This window comes from Symsagittifera roscoffensis, chromosome 8 (assembly GCF_963678635.1).
Source record: "Symsagittifera roscoffensis chromosome 8, txSymRosc1.1, whole genome shotgun sequence".
NCBI lineage: Eukaryota > Metazoa > Xenacoelomorpha > Acoela > Convolutidae > Symsagittifera > Symsagittifera roscoffensis.
The window spans coordinates 8,017,680-8,032,682 of record NC_087069.1 but is presented as its reverse complement, the minus strand read 5'-3'; the positions used below and the strand labels follow the sequence as shown (position 1 = coordinate 8,032,682).

General features: G+C 34.7%; 1 protein-coding gene across 1 annotated transcript in view; it reads right to left on the bottom strand.

Moving 5' to 3' along the window:
* The window catches only part of LOC134853355 (polyglutamine-binding protein 1-like), a 71,149-nt gene that overhangs the window by 43,960 nt on the left and 12,186 nt on the right, over nucleotides 1-15,003 (bottom strand). The gene's annotated exons all lie outside the window — the stretch shown is intronic.

The window sequence follows — 15,003 nt, the reverse complement described above, 5'->3', positions numbered from 1 at the left end:
TAAGTTTGTACCCAATCAATTGTTAGCTGTGGACAAAAACAGCCAGTCAATTATGGGAGATTTAATTAAGCCATCATCGGAGCTCGATTTCAGAGAAATCATGCAAGCTACAAGGCAAATTATTTGAACAAAAAAATGCTTTAAATTAGATGTCACAATGAGAAGTAGGAGATTTCGGTTGATGGATTCCTCTAAGCACCGTAGCAGGATTATGGCAAAACTATGCAACCTACAAAACTAAGAATGAAGTTAGGAGTTAAATTTATACTCATTCAATTCTTACTTGTGGACAAAAACAACCAGTCAATTTTGTGTGTTTCATTTAAGCCGAGCATCGGAGCTTGAGTTCACAAATCAAGCAAGCAAAAATCACATTGTTTAGATAAAAAAGCATTAAGTTAGTTGTCAACAGAAAAAACCTTTTGGATTGAGGAATTTTGCTGAGCATCTTTTCAAACAAAGTTATGCAGTCTGCAAAAATATGAAAAGATATTAAGTTTGTATCCAATCAATTGTTAGCTGTAGACAAAAGCAGCCAGTCAATTATGGGAGATTCAATTTAGCCAAGCATCGGAGCTCGATTTCAGAGAAATCATGCAAGCTACAAGGCAAAATACTTGAACAAAAACTGCTTTAAATTAGATGTTACAATGAGAAGTAGGAGATTTCGATTGATGGATTCCTCTAAGCACCGTAGCAGGATTATAGCAAAACTATGCAACCTACCAAACTAAGAATGAAGTTAGGAGTTAAAGTTACACTCATTCAATTCTTACTTGTGGACAAAAACAACCAGTCAATTTTGTGTGTTTCATTTAAGCCGAGCATCGGAGCTTGAGTTCACAAATCAAGCAAGCAAAAATCACATTGTTTAGATTAAAAAAAGCAATAAGTTGGTTGTGAACAGAGAAAAAACTTTGAATAGAGGAATTTTGCTAAGCGTCATTTCAACCAAAGTTATGCAGTCTGCAAAACTAAGAGAAGATATTAAGTTTGTACCCAATCAATTGTTAGCTGTAGACAAAAGCAGCCAGTCAATTATGGGAGATTCAATTTAGCCAAGCATCGGAGCTCGATTTCAGAGAAATCATGCAAGCTGCAAGGCAAATTATTAGAAGAAAAATAGCTTTAAATTAGGTATCACAAAGAAAAACTAGAAGATTTGGATTACTGGATTCTTCTAAGCACCGCAGCTGGATTAAAACAAAAATATGCAAGCTACAAAAACTGAGAATGAAGTTAGGAGTTAAATTTATACTCATTCAATTATTACTTGTGGACAAAAACAACCAGTCAATTTTGTGTGTTTTGTTTCAGCCGAGCATCGGAGCTTGAGTTCACAAATCAAGCAAGCAAAAAGCACATTCTTTAGATAAAAAAGCAATAAGTTGGTTGTGAACACAGAAAAAAACTTTGAATTGAGGAATTTTGCTAAGCATCATTTCAACCACAGTTATGCAGTCTGCAAAATTTAAAGAAGATATTAAGTTTGTACCCAATCAATTGTTAGCTGTGGACAAAAACAGCCAGTCAATTACGGGAGATTCAATTTAGCCAAGCATCGGAGCTCGATTTCAGAGAAATCATGCAAGCTACAAGGCAAAATACTTGAACAAAAACTGCTTTAAATTAGATGTTACAATGAGAAGTAGGAGATTTCGATTGATGGATTCCTCTAAGCACCGTAGCAGGATTATAGCAAAACTATGCAACCTACCAAACTAAGAATGAAGTTAGGAGTTAAAGTTACACTCATTCAATTCTTACTTGTGGACAAAAACAACCAGTCAATTTTGTGTGTTTCATTTAAGCCGAGCATCGGAGCTTGAGTTCACAAATCAAGCAAGCAAAAATCACATTGTTTAGATTAAAAAAAGCAATAAGTTGGTTGTGAACAGAGAAAAAACTTTGAATAGAGGAATTTTGCTAAGCGTCATTTCAACCAAAGTTATGCAGTCTGCAAAACTAAGAGAAGATATTAAGTTTGTACCCAATCAATTGTTAGCTGTAGACAAAAGCAGCCAGTCAATTATGGGAGATTCAATTTAGCCAAGCATCGGAGCTCGATTTCAGAGAAATCATGCAAGCTGCAAGGCAAATTATTAGAAGAAAAATAGCTTTAAATTAGGTATCACAAAGAAAAACTAGAAGATTTGGATTACTGGATTCTTCTAAGCACCGCAGCTGGATTAAAACAAAAATATGCAAGCTACAAAAACTGAGAATGAAGTTAGGAGTTAAATTTATACTCATTCAATTATTACTTGTGGACAAAAACAACCAGTCAATTTTGTGTGTTTTGTTTCAGCCGAGCATCGGAGCTTGAGTTCACAAATCAAGCAAGCAAAAAGCACATTCTTTAGATAAAAAAGCAATAAGTTGGTTGTGAACACAGAAAAAAACTTTGAATTGAGGAATTTTGCTAAGCATCATTTCAACCACAGTTATGCAGTCTGCAAAATTTAAAGAAGATATTAAGTTTGTACCCAATCAATTGTTAGCTGTGGACAAAAACAGCCAGTCAATTACGGGAGATTCAATTTAGCCAAGCATCGGAGCTCGATTTCAGAGAAATCATGCAAGCTACAAGGCAAAATACTTGAACAAAAACTGCTTTAAATTAGATGTTACAATGAGAAGTAGGAGATTTCGATTGATGGATTCCTCTAAGCACCGTAGCAGGATTATAGCAAAACTATGCAACCTACCAAACTAAGAATGAAGTTAGGAGTTAAAGTTACACTCATTCAATTATTACTTGTGGACAAAAACAACCAGTCAATTTTGTGTGTTTCAAGTCAGCCGAGCATCGGAGCTTGATTTCACAAATCAAGCAAGCAAAAAGCACATTCTTTAGACAAGAAAGCAGTAAGTTAGTTGTGAACAGAGAAAAAACTTTGAATTGAAGAATTTTGCTATGAGTCATTACAAACACAGTTATGCAGTCTGCAAAATTAAGAAAAGATATTAAGTTTGTACCCAAACAATTGTTAGCTGTGGACAAAAACAGCCAATCAATTATGGGAGACTCATTTTAGCCGAGCATCGGAGCTCGATTTCAGTGGAATCATGCAAGCTGCAAGGCAAATTATTAGAAGAAAAATAGCTTTAAATGAGGTATCACAAAGAAAAATTAGGAGATTTGGATTGCTGGACTCTTCTAAGCACCGCAGCTGGATTAAAACAAAAATATGCAAGTTACAAAACTAAGAATGAAGTAAGGAGTTAGGTCTGCACCAATTCAATTACTAGCTCTGCACAAAACAGCCAGTAAATTCGGAGAGATTCATTTTAGCCAAGCATCGGAGCTCGATTTCAGAGAAATCATGCAAGCTACAAGGCAAAATATTTGAACAAAAATTGCTTTAAATTAGATGTCACAATGAGAAATAGGAGATTTCGATTGATGGATTCCTCTAAGCACCGTAGCAGGATTATGGCAAAACTATGCAACCTACCAAACTAAGAATGAAGTTAGGAGTTAAAGTTACACTCATTCAATTATTACTTGTGGACAAAAACAACCAGTCAATTTTGTGTGTTTCAAGTCAGCCGAGCATCGGAGATTGATTTAACAAATCAAGCAAGCAAAAAGCACATTCTTTAGATAAGAAAGCAATAAGTTAGTTGTGAACAGAGAAAAAACTTTGAATTGAGGAATTTTGCTAAGCGTCATTTCAAACACAGTTATGCAGTCTGCAAAATTGATAAAAAGATATTAAGTTTGTACCCAATCAATTGTTAGCTGTGGACAAAAACAGCCAGTCAATTATGGGAGATTCAATTTAGCCAAGCATCGGAGCTCGATTTCAGAGAAATCAAGCAAGCTACAAGGTAAAATAATTGAACGAAAATTGCTTTAAATTAAATGTCACAATGAGAAGTAGGAGATTTCGATTGATGGATTCCTCTAAGCACCGCAGCAGGATTATAGCAAAACTATGCAACCTACAAAACTAAGAAGGAAGTTAGGAGTTAAATTTCAACTCAATCAATTATTACTTGTGGACAAAACCACCAGTCAATTTTGTGTGTTTCAAGTCAGCCGAACATCGTAGCTTGTTTTCACAAATCAAGCAAGCAAAAAGCACATTCTTTAGATAAAAAAGCAATAAGTTAGTTGTGAACAAAGAAAAAACTTTGAATTGAAGAATTTTGCTATGAGTCATTGCAAACACAGTTATGCAGTCTGCAAAATTAAGAAAAGATATTAAGTTTGTACCCAATCAATTGTTGGCTGTGGATAAAAACAGCCAATCAATTATGGGAGATTAAATTTAGCCAAGCATCGGAGCTCGATTTCAGTGAAATCATGCAAGCTGCAAGGCAAATTATAAGAAGAAAAATAGCTTTAAATTAGGTATCACAAAGAAAAATTAGGAGATTTGGATTGCTGGATTCTTCTAAGCACTGTAGCTGGATTAAAACAAAAATATGCAAGCAACAAAACTTAGAATCAAGTTAAGAGTTAGGTCAGCACCCATTCAATTGTTAGCTGTGGACAAAAACAGCCAGTCAATTATGGGAGATTCAATTTAGCCAAGCATCGGAGATCGATTTCAGAGAAATCATGCAAGCTACAAGGTAAAATAATTGAACGAAAATTGCTTTAAATTAGATGTCACAATGAGAAGTAGGAGATTTCGATTGATCGATTCCTCTAAGTACCGCAGCAGGATTATAGCAAAACTATGCAACCTACCAAACTAAGAATGAAGTTAGGAGTTAAAGTTACACTCATTCAATTATTACTTGTGGACAAAAACAACCAGTCAATTTTGTGTGTTTCAAGTCAGCCGAGCATCGGAGCTTGATTTCACAAATCAAGCAAGCAAAAAGCACATTCTTTAGATAAAAAAGCAATAAGTTAGTTGTGAACAAAGAACAAACTTTGAATTGAAGAAATTTGCTATGAGTCATTGCAAACACAGTTATGCAGTCTGCAAAATTAAGAAAAGATATTAAGTTTGTACCCAATCAATTGTTGGCTGTGGATAAAAACAGCCAATCAATTATGGGAGATTAAATTGAGCCAAGCATCGGAGCTCGATTTCAGTGAAATCATGCAAGCTGCAAGGCAAATTATAAGAAGAAAAATAGCTTTAAATTAGGTATCACAAAGAAAAATTAGGAGATTTGGATTGCTGGATTCTTCTAAGCACTGTAGCTGAATTAAAACAAAAATATGCAAGCAACAAAACTTAGAATCAAGTTAAGAGTTAGGTCAGCACCCATTCAATTGTTAGCTGTGGACAAAAACAGCCAGTCAATTATGGGAGATTCAATTTAGCCAAGCATCGGAGATCGATTTCAGAGAAATCATGCAAGCTACAAGGTAAAATAATTGAACGAAAATTGCTTTAAATTAGATGTCACAATGAGAAGTAGGAGATTTCGATTGATCGATTCCTCTAAGCACCGCAGCAGGATTATAGCAAAACTATGCAACCTACAAAACTAAGAATGAAGTTAGGAGTTAAATTTCAACTCAATCAATTATTACTTGTGGACAAAAACAACCAGTCAATTTTGTGTGTTTCAAGTCAGCCGCACATCGTAGCTTGTTTTCACAAATCAAGCAAGCAAAAAGCACATTCTTTAGATAAAAAAGCAATAAGTTAGTTGTGAACAAAGAAAAAACTTTGAATTGAAGAATTTTGCTATGAGTCATTGCAAACACAGTTATGCAGTCTGCAAAATTAAGAAAAGATATTAAGTTTGTACCCAATCAATTGTTAGCTGTGGATAAAAACAGCCAATCAATTATGGGAGATTCAATTTAGCCAAGCATCGGAGCTCGATTTCAGTGAAATCATGCAAGCTGCAAGGCAAATTATAAGAAGAAAAATAGCTTTAAATTAGGTATCACAAAGAAAAATTAGGAGATTTGAATTGCTGGATTCTTCTAAGCACCGTAGCTGGATTAAAACAAAAATATGCAAGCTACAAAACTTAGAATCAAGTTAAGAGTTAGGTCTGCACCAATTCAATTATTAGCTCTGCACAAAACAGCCAGTAAATTCGGAGAGATTCAATTTAGCCAATCGGAGCTTGACTTCACAGAAATCAATCAAGCAAAGAGGACAATCTTTGGATAAAAAAAGCAATAAGTTAGTTGTCAACAGAGAAAAATTTGACCTGAGGAATTTTGCTAAGCGTCATTTCAAACACAGTTATGCAGTCTGCAAAATTGAGAAAAGATATTAAGTTTGTACCCAATCAATTGTTAGCTGTGGACAAAAACAGCCAGGCAATTATGGGAGATTCAATTTAGCCAAGCATCGGAGCTCGATTTCAGAGAAATCATGCAAGCTACGATTTAAATTATTTGAAGGAAACAGCTTTAAATTAGATCTCAAAGCATAAAATTATTCGATTGATGGAATTTCAAAGTTTCATAGCTGGAATAAAACAAAAAATGCAACCTACAAAACTTGAATGCAGTTAGGACTTAAGTTCGCACCCACTCACTTGTTAGCTATGGACAAAAACGCCAGTCAATTATGGGAGATTCAATTGAGCCAAGCATTGGAGCTCGATTTCAGAAAAATTACGCAAGCTACGAGGCATATTATTTGAACAAAAACAGCTTTAATTAGATCTCACAACATAGAATTATTGGATGGCTGGATTTTCTAAGTTTCATAGCTGGATTAAAACAAAAATATGCAACCTACAAAACTTGAATGAAGTTAAGACTTAGGTTTGCACCCACTCAATTGTTAGCTTGTTAGCTGTGGACAAAATAGCCAGTCACTTATGGGAGTTTCAATTTATTGAGCATCCGAGCTCGATTTCAGAGAAATCATCCAAGCTACAAGGCAAATCATTAGGACAAAAACTGCTGCAAACTATGTGTCAGCAGAGACAAAAATAGTTTATTGATTTATGGCTTTTTCTTGGCATCGTAGCTGGATTCGAATAAACTTACGCAATCGACATGACTTTAAAAAATGAACTTAAGCTTTTAGCCATTGAAAGTTAGCTGTGGACAAACAACCGGTCATTTATGGGAATTCTAATTAGCCAAGCATCGGAGATGAGCTACAAGAAATCCTGCAAACTGAAAGGCAATTTATTGGAACAAAAAAGCTTTAAATTAGACATCGCAAAGAAAAAAAGTAGATTTGGATTGATGGATTTTTCCAAGCACCGTAGCTGGAAAAAAAAAGCTATACATGCTACAAAACTTAGAATCAGTTAAGAGTTAGGTTTGCACCAATTCAATTATTAGCTCTGCACAAAACAGCCAGTAAATTCGGAGAGCTTCAATTTAGCGGAGCAATCGGAGCTTGACTTCACAGAAATCAATCAAGCAAAGAGGACAATCTTTGGATAAAAAAAGCAATAAGTTAGTTGTCAACAGAAAAAACCTTTTGGATTGAGGAATTTTGCTGAGCATCTTTTCAAACAAAGTTATGCAGTCTGCAAAACTATGAAAAGATATTAAGTTTGTACCCAATCAATTGTTAGCTGTGGACAAAAAACAGCCGGTCAATTATGGGAGATTCATTTTAGCCAAGCATCGGAGCTCGATTTCAGAGAAATCATGCAGACTGCAAGTCAAAATATTTGAACAAAAATAGCTTTAAATTAGTTATCACAAAGAAAAATAGGAGATTTGGATTGATGGAATCTTCTAAGCACCGTAGCTGGAAAAAAAAAGCTATACATGCTACAAAACTTAGAATCAGTTAAGAGTTAGGTTTGCACCAATTCAATTATTAGCTCTGCACAAAACAGCCAGTAAATTCGGAGAGCTTCAATTTAGCGGAGCAATCGGAGCTTGACTTCACAGAAATCAATCAAGCAAAGAGGACAATCTTTGGATAAAAAAAGCAATAAGTTAGTTGTCAACAGAAAAAACCTTTTGGATTGAGGAATTTTGCTGAGCATCTTTTCAAACAAAGTTATGCAGTCTGCAAAACTATGAAAAGATATTAAGTTTGTACCCAATCAATTGTTAGCTGTGGACAAAAAACAGCCGGTCAATTATGGGAGATTCATTTTAGCCAAGCATCGGAGCTCGATTTCAGAGAAATCATGCAGACTGCAAGTCAAAATATTTGAACAAAAATAGCTTTAAATTAGTTATCACAAAGAAAAATAGGAGATTTGGATTGATGGAATCTTCTAAGCACCGTAGCTGGAAAAAAAGCTATACATGCTACAAAACTTAGAATCAGTTAAGAGTCAGGTTTGCACCCACTCAATTATTAGCTATGGACAAAAACAGCCAGTCAATTAGGAGAGTTTCAATTTAACCGAGTATCGGAGCTTGACTTCACAGAAATCAAGCAACCAAAGAGCACATTCTTTGGATAAAAAAGCAAAAAATTAGTTAACAACAAAAGATTATGGATTGAGTAACTTTGCTAAGCTTTGTTTCAAACAAAGTTATGCAGTCTGCAAAATTAGCAAAGAATTTAAGTTTGTGCCCAATCAATTGTTATCTGTGGACAAAACCAGCCAGTCAATTATGGGAATTTTAATTTAGCCAAGCATCGGAGCTCAATTTCAGAGAAATCAAGCAAGCTACAGAGCAAACTAAATGACCAAAAATAGCTTTAAACTAGATTCACAAAGAGATTGTTTTAATGTATTGATTGATTTTAAGCTTCGTAGCTGTGCTAAAAAAACTATGCAACTTACAAAACTAAGAATGAAATTGGGAGTTAGGTTTGCACCTACTCAAAAGTTAGCTATGGACAAAAAAGCACGTCAATTATGGGAGCTTCAATTTAGCCAAGAATCGGAGCTCGATTTCAGAGAAATCATGCAGGCTACAAGGCAAATCATTTGGACACAAACGGAAGTAAACTGTGTCAGCCGAGAAAAATAGGAGTTTATAGATGTATGGGTTTTTCTTAGCATTGCAGCTGGACTCGAATAAAATTATGCAATCGACAAGACTTAAAAAATGAATTTGAATTTTTAACTATTGAAAGGTTAGCTGTGGACAAAAACATCCAGTCAATTATGGGAAATTCTTATTAGCCAAGCACCGGATCTGAGCTATAAGAAATCTTGCAAGTTAAAAGGCAAAAAATATGAACAAAATAGCTTTAAATTAGATATCACAACAAAAAATAGGACATTTGGATTGATGGATTCTTCTAAGCACCGTAGCTGGAAAAAAAACTAAAATATGCAAGCTACAAAACTTGAATCAAGTTAAGAGTTAGGTTTGCACCCATTCAATTATTACTTGTGGACAAAAACAACCAGTCAATTTTGTGTGTTTCAATTTAGCCGAGCATCGGAGCTGGATTTTACAAATCAATCAAGCAAAAAGCACATTCGTTAGATAAAAAAGCAATAAGTTGGTTGTGAACAGAGAAAAAATTTTAAATTGAGGAATTTTGCTAAGCGTCATTTCAACCACAGTAATGCAGTCTGCAAAATTAAGAGAAGATATTAAGTTTGTACCCAATCAATTGTTAGCTGTGGACAAAAACAGCCAGTCAATTATGGGAGATTCAATTTAGCCAAGCATCGGAGCTCGATTTCAGAGAAATCATGCAAGCTACAAGGCAAAATATTTGAACAAAAATTGCTTTAAATTAGATGTTACAATGAGAAGTAGGAGATTTCGATTGATGGATTCCTCTAAGCACCGTAGCAGGATTATAGCAAAACTATGCAACCTACAAAACTATGAATGAAGTTAGGAATTAAATTTACACTCATGCAATTATTACTTGTGGACTAAAACAACCAGTCAATTTTGTGTGTTTCAATTCAGCCGAGCATCGGAGCTTGATTTCACAAATCAAGCAAGCAAAAAGCACATTCTTTAGATGAAAAAGCAATAAGTTAGTTGTGAACAAAGAAAAAACTTTGAATTGAAGAATTTTGCTATGAGTCATTACAAACACAGTTATGCAGTCTGCAAAATTAAGAAAAAATATTAAGTTTGTACCCAACCAATTGTTAGCTGTGGACAAAAACAGCCAGTCAATTATGGGAGATTCAATTTAGCCAAGCATCGGAGCTCGATTTCAGTGAAATCATGCAAGCTGAAAGGCAAATTATTAGAACAAAAATAGCTTTAAATAAGGTATCACAAAAGAAAATTAGGAGATTTGGATTGCTGGATTCTTCTAAGCACCGCAGCTGGATTAAAACAAAAAAATGCAAGCTACAAAACTTAGAATCAAGTTAAGAGTTAGGTCTGCACCAATTCAATTATTAGCTCTGCACAAAACAGCCAGTAAATTCGGAGAGCTTCAATTTAGCGGAGCAATCGGAGCTTGAGTTCACAGAAATCAAGCAAGCAAAGAGCACAATCTTTGGATAAAAAGCAATAAGTTAGTAGTCAACAGAGAAAAACTTTTGCATTGAGGAATTTTGCTAAGCATCTTTTCAAACAAAGTTATGCAGTCTGCAAAATTAAGAAAAGATTAGGTTTGAAGATATTATGTTTGTACCCAATCAGTTGTTAGCTGTGGACAAAAACAGCCAGTCAATTATGGAAGATTCAATTTAGCCAAGCATCGGAGCTCGATTCCAGAGAAATCATGCAAGCTACAAGGCATAATATTTGAAGAACAAAAATAACTTTGGATTGAATATCACAAAAAATAGAATATTTGGTGTCATGGATTTTTCTACGCACCGTAGCTCGATGAAAACAAAAATATGCAAGCTACAAAACTACCAATTCAATTATGAGCTGAGGACAAACACATCCAGTCAATTAGAAGAGTTTCAATTTAACCCGAGCATCGGAACTTGATTTCACAGAAATCAAGCAAGCAAATACCAAATTCTTTAGATTAAAAAAGCAATAATTTAGTTGTCAACAGAGAAAAATTTTGAGCTGAGGAATTTTGCTAAGCGTCATTTCAAACACAGTTATGCAGTCTGCAAAATTGATAAAAAAGATATTAAGTTTGTACCCAATCAATTGTTAGCTGTGGACAAAAACAGCCGGGCAATTATGGGAGATTCAATTAAGCCAAGCATCGGAGCTCAATTTCAGAGAAATCATGCAAGCTACGATTCAAACTATTTGAAGGAAACAGCTTTAAATTAAATGTCACAACATAGAACTATTGGATTGATGGATTTTCTAAGTTTCATAGCTGGATTAAAACTAAAACATGCAACCTACAAAACTTGAATGCAGTTAAGACTAAAGTTGGCACCCACTCACTTGTTAGCTATGGACAAAAACAGCCAGTCTATTATGGGAGATTCAATTTAGCCAAGCATTGGAGCTCGATTTCAGACAAATCACGCAAGCTACGAGGCATATTATTTGAATAAAAACAGCTTAATTAGATCTCACAACATAGAATTATTGGATTGATGGATTTTCTAACTTTCATAGCTGGATTGAAACAAAAATATGCAACCTACAAAACTTGAATGAAGTTAAGACTTAGGTTTTCACCCACTCAGTTGTTGGCTTGTTAGCTGTGGACAAAAATAGCCAGTCACTTATGGGAGTTTCAATTTATTGAGCATCCGAGCTCGATTTCAGAGAAATCATCCAAGCTACAAGGCAAATCATTAGGACAAAAACTGCTGTAAACTATGTGTCAGCAGAGACAAAAAGGAGTTTATCGATTTATGGCTTTTTCTTGGCATCGTAGCTGGATTCGAATAAACTTATGCAATCGCAAAAAAATGAACTTAAGCTTTTAGCCATTGAAATGTTAGCTGTGGACAAACATCCGGTCATTTATGGGAATTCTAATTAGCCAAGCATCGGAGCTGAGCTACAAGAAATCTTGCAAACTGAAAGGCAATTTATTGGAACAAAAAAGCTTTAAATTAGACATCGCAAAGAAAAAAAAGGAGATTTGGATTGATGGATTCTTCCAAGCACCGTAGCTGGATAAAAATTATAAAAATATGCAAAATACAAAACTTGAATAAAGTTAAGAGTTAGGTTTGCACCCACTCAATTATTAGCTATGGACAAAAACAGCCAGTCAATTAGGAGAGTTTCAATTTAACCGAGCATCGGAGCTTGCTTTCATAGAAATCAAGCAACCAAGGAGCACATTCTTTAGATAAAAAAGAAAAAAATTAGTTAACAACAAAAGATTTTGGATTGAGGAACTTTGCTAAGCTTTGTTTCAAACAAAGTTAAGCAGTCTGCAAAATTAAGAAAGATATTAAAATTGCACCCACTCAATTGTTAGCTGTAGACAAAAAAGCCTGTCAATTATGGGAGCTTCAATTTAGCTAGCATCGGAGCTCGATTTCAGAGAAATCATGCAGGCTGCAAGGCAAATCATTTGGACAAAAACTGCAGTAAAATATGTTTCAGCAGAGAAAAATAGGAGTTTATAGTTGTATGGCTTTTTCTTAGCATCGCAGCTGGATTCTAATAAAATTATGCAATCGAAAAGACTTTAACCTTTTAAATTTTTAACCATTGAATTGTTAGCTGTGGACAAAAACATCCAGTCAATTATGGTAAATTCTTATTAGCCAAGCACCGGATCTGAGCTACAAGAAATCTCGCTAGTTGGAAGGTAAAAAATTGAAACAAAACAGCCTTAAATTAGATATCACAACGAAAAATAGGAGATTTGGTTTGATGGAATCTTCTAAGCACCGCAGCTGGAAAAAAAAAACAAAAATAAGCAAGCTACAAAACTTAGAATCAAGTTAAGAGTTAGGTTTGCACCCATTCAATTACAAGCTATGGACAAAAAAGCCAGTTAATTATGAGTTTCGATTGAGCCGAGCATCGGAGCTTGATTTCACAGAAATCAAGCAAGCAAAGAGCAAATTCTTTGTATAAAAAGCAATAAGTTAGTTGTCAACAGAAAAAACCTTTTGGGTTGAGGAATTTTGCTGACCATCTTTTCAAACAAAGTTATGCAGTCTGCAAAACTCTGAAAAGATATCAAGTTTGTACCCAATCAATTGTTAGCTGTGGACAAAAAACAACAGGTCAATTATGGGAGATTCATTATAGCCAAGCATCGGAGCTCGATTCAGAGAAATCATGCAGACTGCAAGTCAAAATATTTGAACAAAAATAGCTTTAAATTAGTTATCACAAAGAAAAATAGGAGATTTGGATTGATGGAATCTTCTAAGCACCGTAGCTGGAAAAAAAAGCTATACATGCTACAAAACTTAGAATCAAGTTAAGAGTTAGGTCTGCACCAATTCAATTATTAGCTCTGCACAAAACAGCCAGTAAATTCGGAGAGATTCAATTTAGCGGAGCAATCGGGGCTTGACTTCACAAATCAATCAAGCAAAGAGGACAATCTTTGGATAAAAAAAGCAATAAGTTAGTTGTCAACAGAGAAAAATTTGAGCTGAGGAATTTTGCTAAGCGTCATTTCAAACACAGTTATGCAGTCTGCAAAACTATGAAAAGATATTAAGTTTGTACCCAATCAATTGTTAGCTGTGGACAAAAAACAGCCGGTCAATTATGGGAGATTCATTTTAGCCAAGCATCGGAGCTCAATTTCAGAGAAATCATGCAGGCTACAAGGCAAATCATTTGGACACAAACGGAAGTAAACTGTGTCAGCCGAGAAAAATAAGAGTTTATAGATGTATGGGTTTTTCTTAGCATTGCAGCTGGACTCGAATAAAATTATGCAATCGACAAGACTTAAAAAATGAATTTAAATTTTTAACTATTGAATTGTTAGCTGTGGACAAAAACATCCAGTCAATTATGGGAAATTCTAATTAGCAATGCACCGGATCTGAGCTATAAGGAATCTTGCTAGTTGGAAGGTAAAAAATTTGAACAAAATAGCTTTAAATTAGATATCACAACAAAAAATAGGAGATTTGGATTGATGGAATCTTCTAAGCACCGTAGCTGGAAAAAAAAAGCTATACATGCTACAAAACTTAGAATCAGTTAAGAGTTAGGTCTGCACCAATTCAATTATTAGCTCTGCACAAAACAGCCAGTAAATTCGGAGAGATTCAATTTAGCGGAGCAATCGGGGCTTGACTTCACAGAAATCAATCAAGCAAAGAGGACAATCTTTGGATAAAAAAAGCAATAAGTTAGTTGTCAACAGAGAAAAATTTGAGCTGAGGAATTTTGCTAAGCGTCATTTCGAACACAGTTATGCAGTATGCAAAACTATGAAAAGATATTAAGTTTGTACCCAATCAATTGTTAGCTGTGGACAAAAAACAGCCGGTGAATTATGGGAGATTCATTTTTGTCAAGCATCGGAGCTCGATTTCAGATAAATCATGCAGGCTACAAGGCAAATCATTTGGACACAAACGGAAGTAAACTTTGTCAGCCTAGAAAAATAGGAGTTTATAGATGTATGGGTTTTTCTTAGCATTGCAGCTGGACTCGAATAAAATTATGCAATCGACAAGACTTAAAAATGAATTTAAATTTTTAACTATTGAATTGTTAGCTGTGGACAAAAACATCCAGTCAATTATGGGAAATTCTAATTAGCAATGCACCGGATCTGAGCTATAAGGAATCTTGCTAGTTGGAAGGTAAAAAATTTGAACAAAATAGCTTTAAATTAGATATCACAACAAAAAATATGAGATTTGGATTGATGGAATCTTCTAAGCACCGTAGCTGGAAAAAAAAAGCTATTCAAGCTACAAAACTTAGAATCAAGTAAAGAGTTAGGTTTGCACCAATTCAACTATTAGCTCTGCACAAAACAGCCAGTAAATTCGGAGAGCTTCAATTTAGCGGAGCAATCGGAGCTTGACTTCACAGAAATCAATCAAGCAAAGAGGACAATCTTTGGATAAAAAAAGCAATAAGTTAGTTGTCAACAGAGAAAAATTTGAGCTGAGGAATTTTGCTAAGCGTCATTTCAAACACAGTTATGCAGTTAGTTGTCCGCAGAGAAATGAGTGTATGGATTGAGGAAATTTGCTTAGTGTCTTTTCAAACAAAGTTATGCAGTCTGCAAAAAGCTGATTTCAGCAAATTTAAGCAATCCACAAAGCTTAAAAAAATGAAGTTAGTTTTTAACTATTGAATCAACATTTTAGGAGAAATTTATTCGAAAAAAC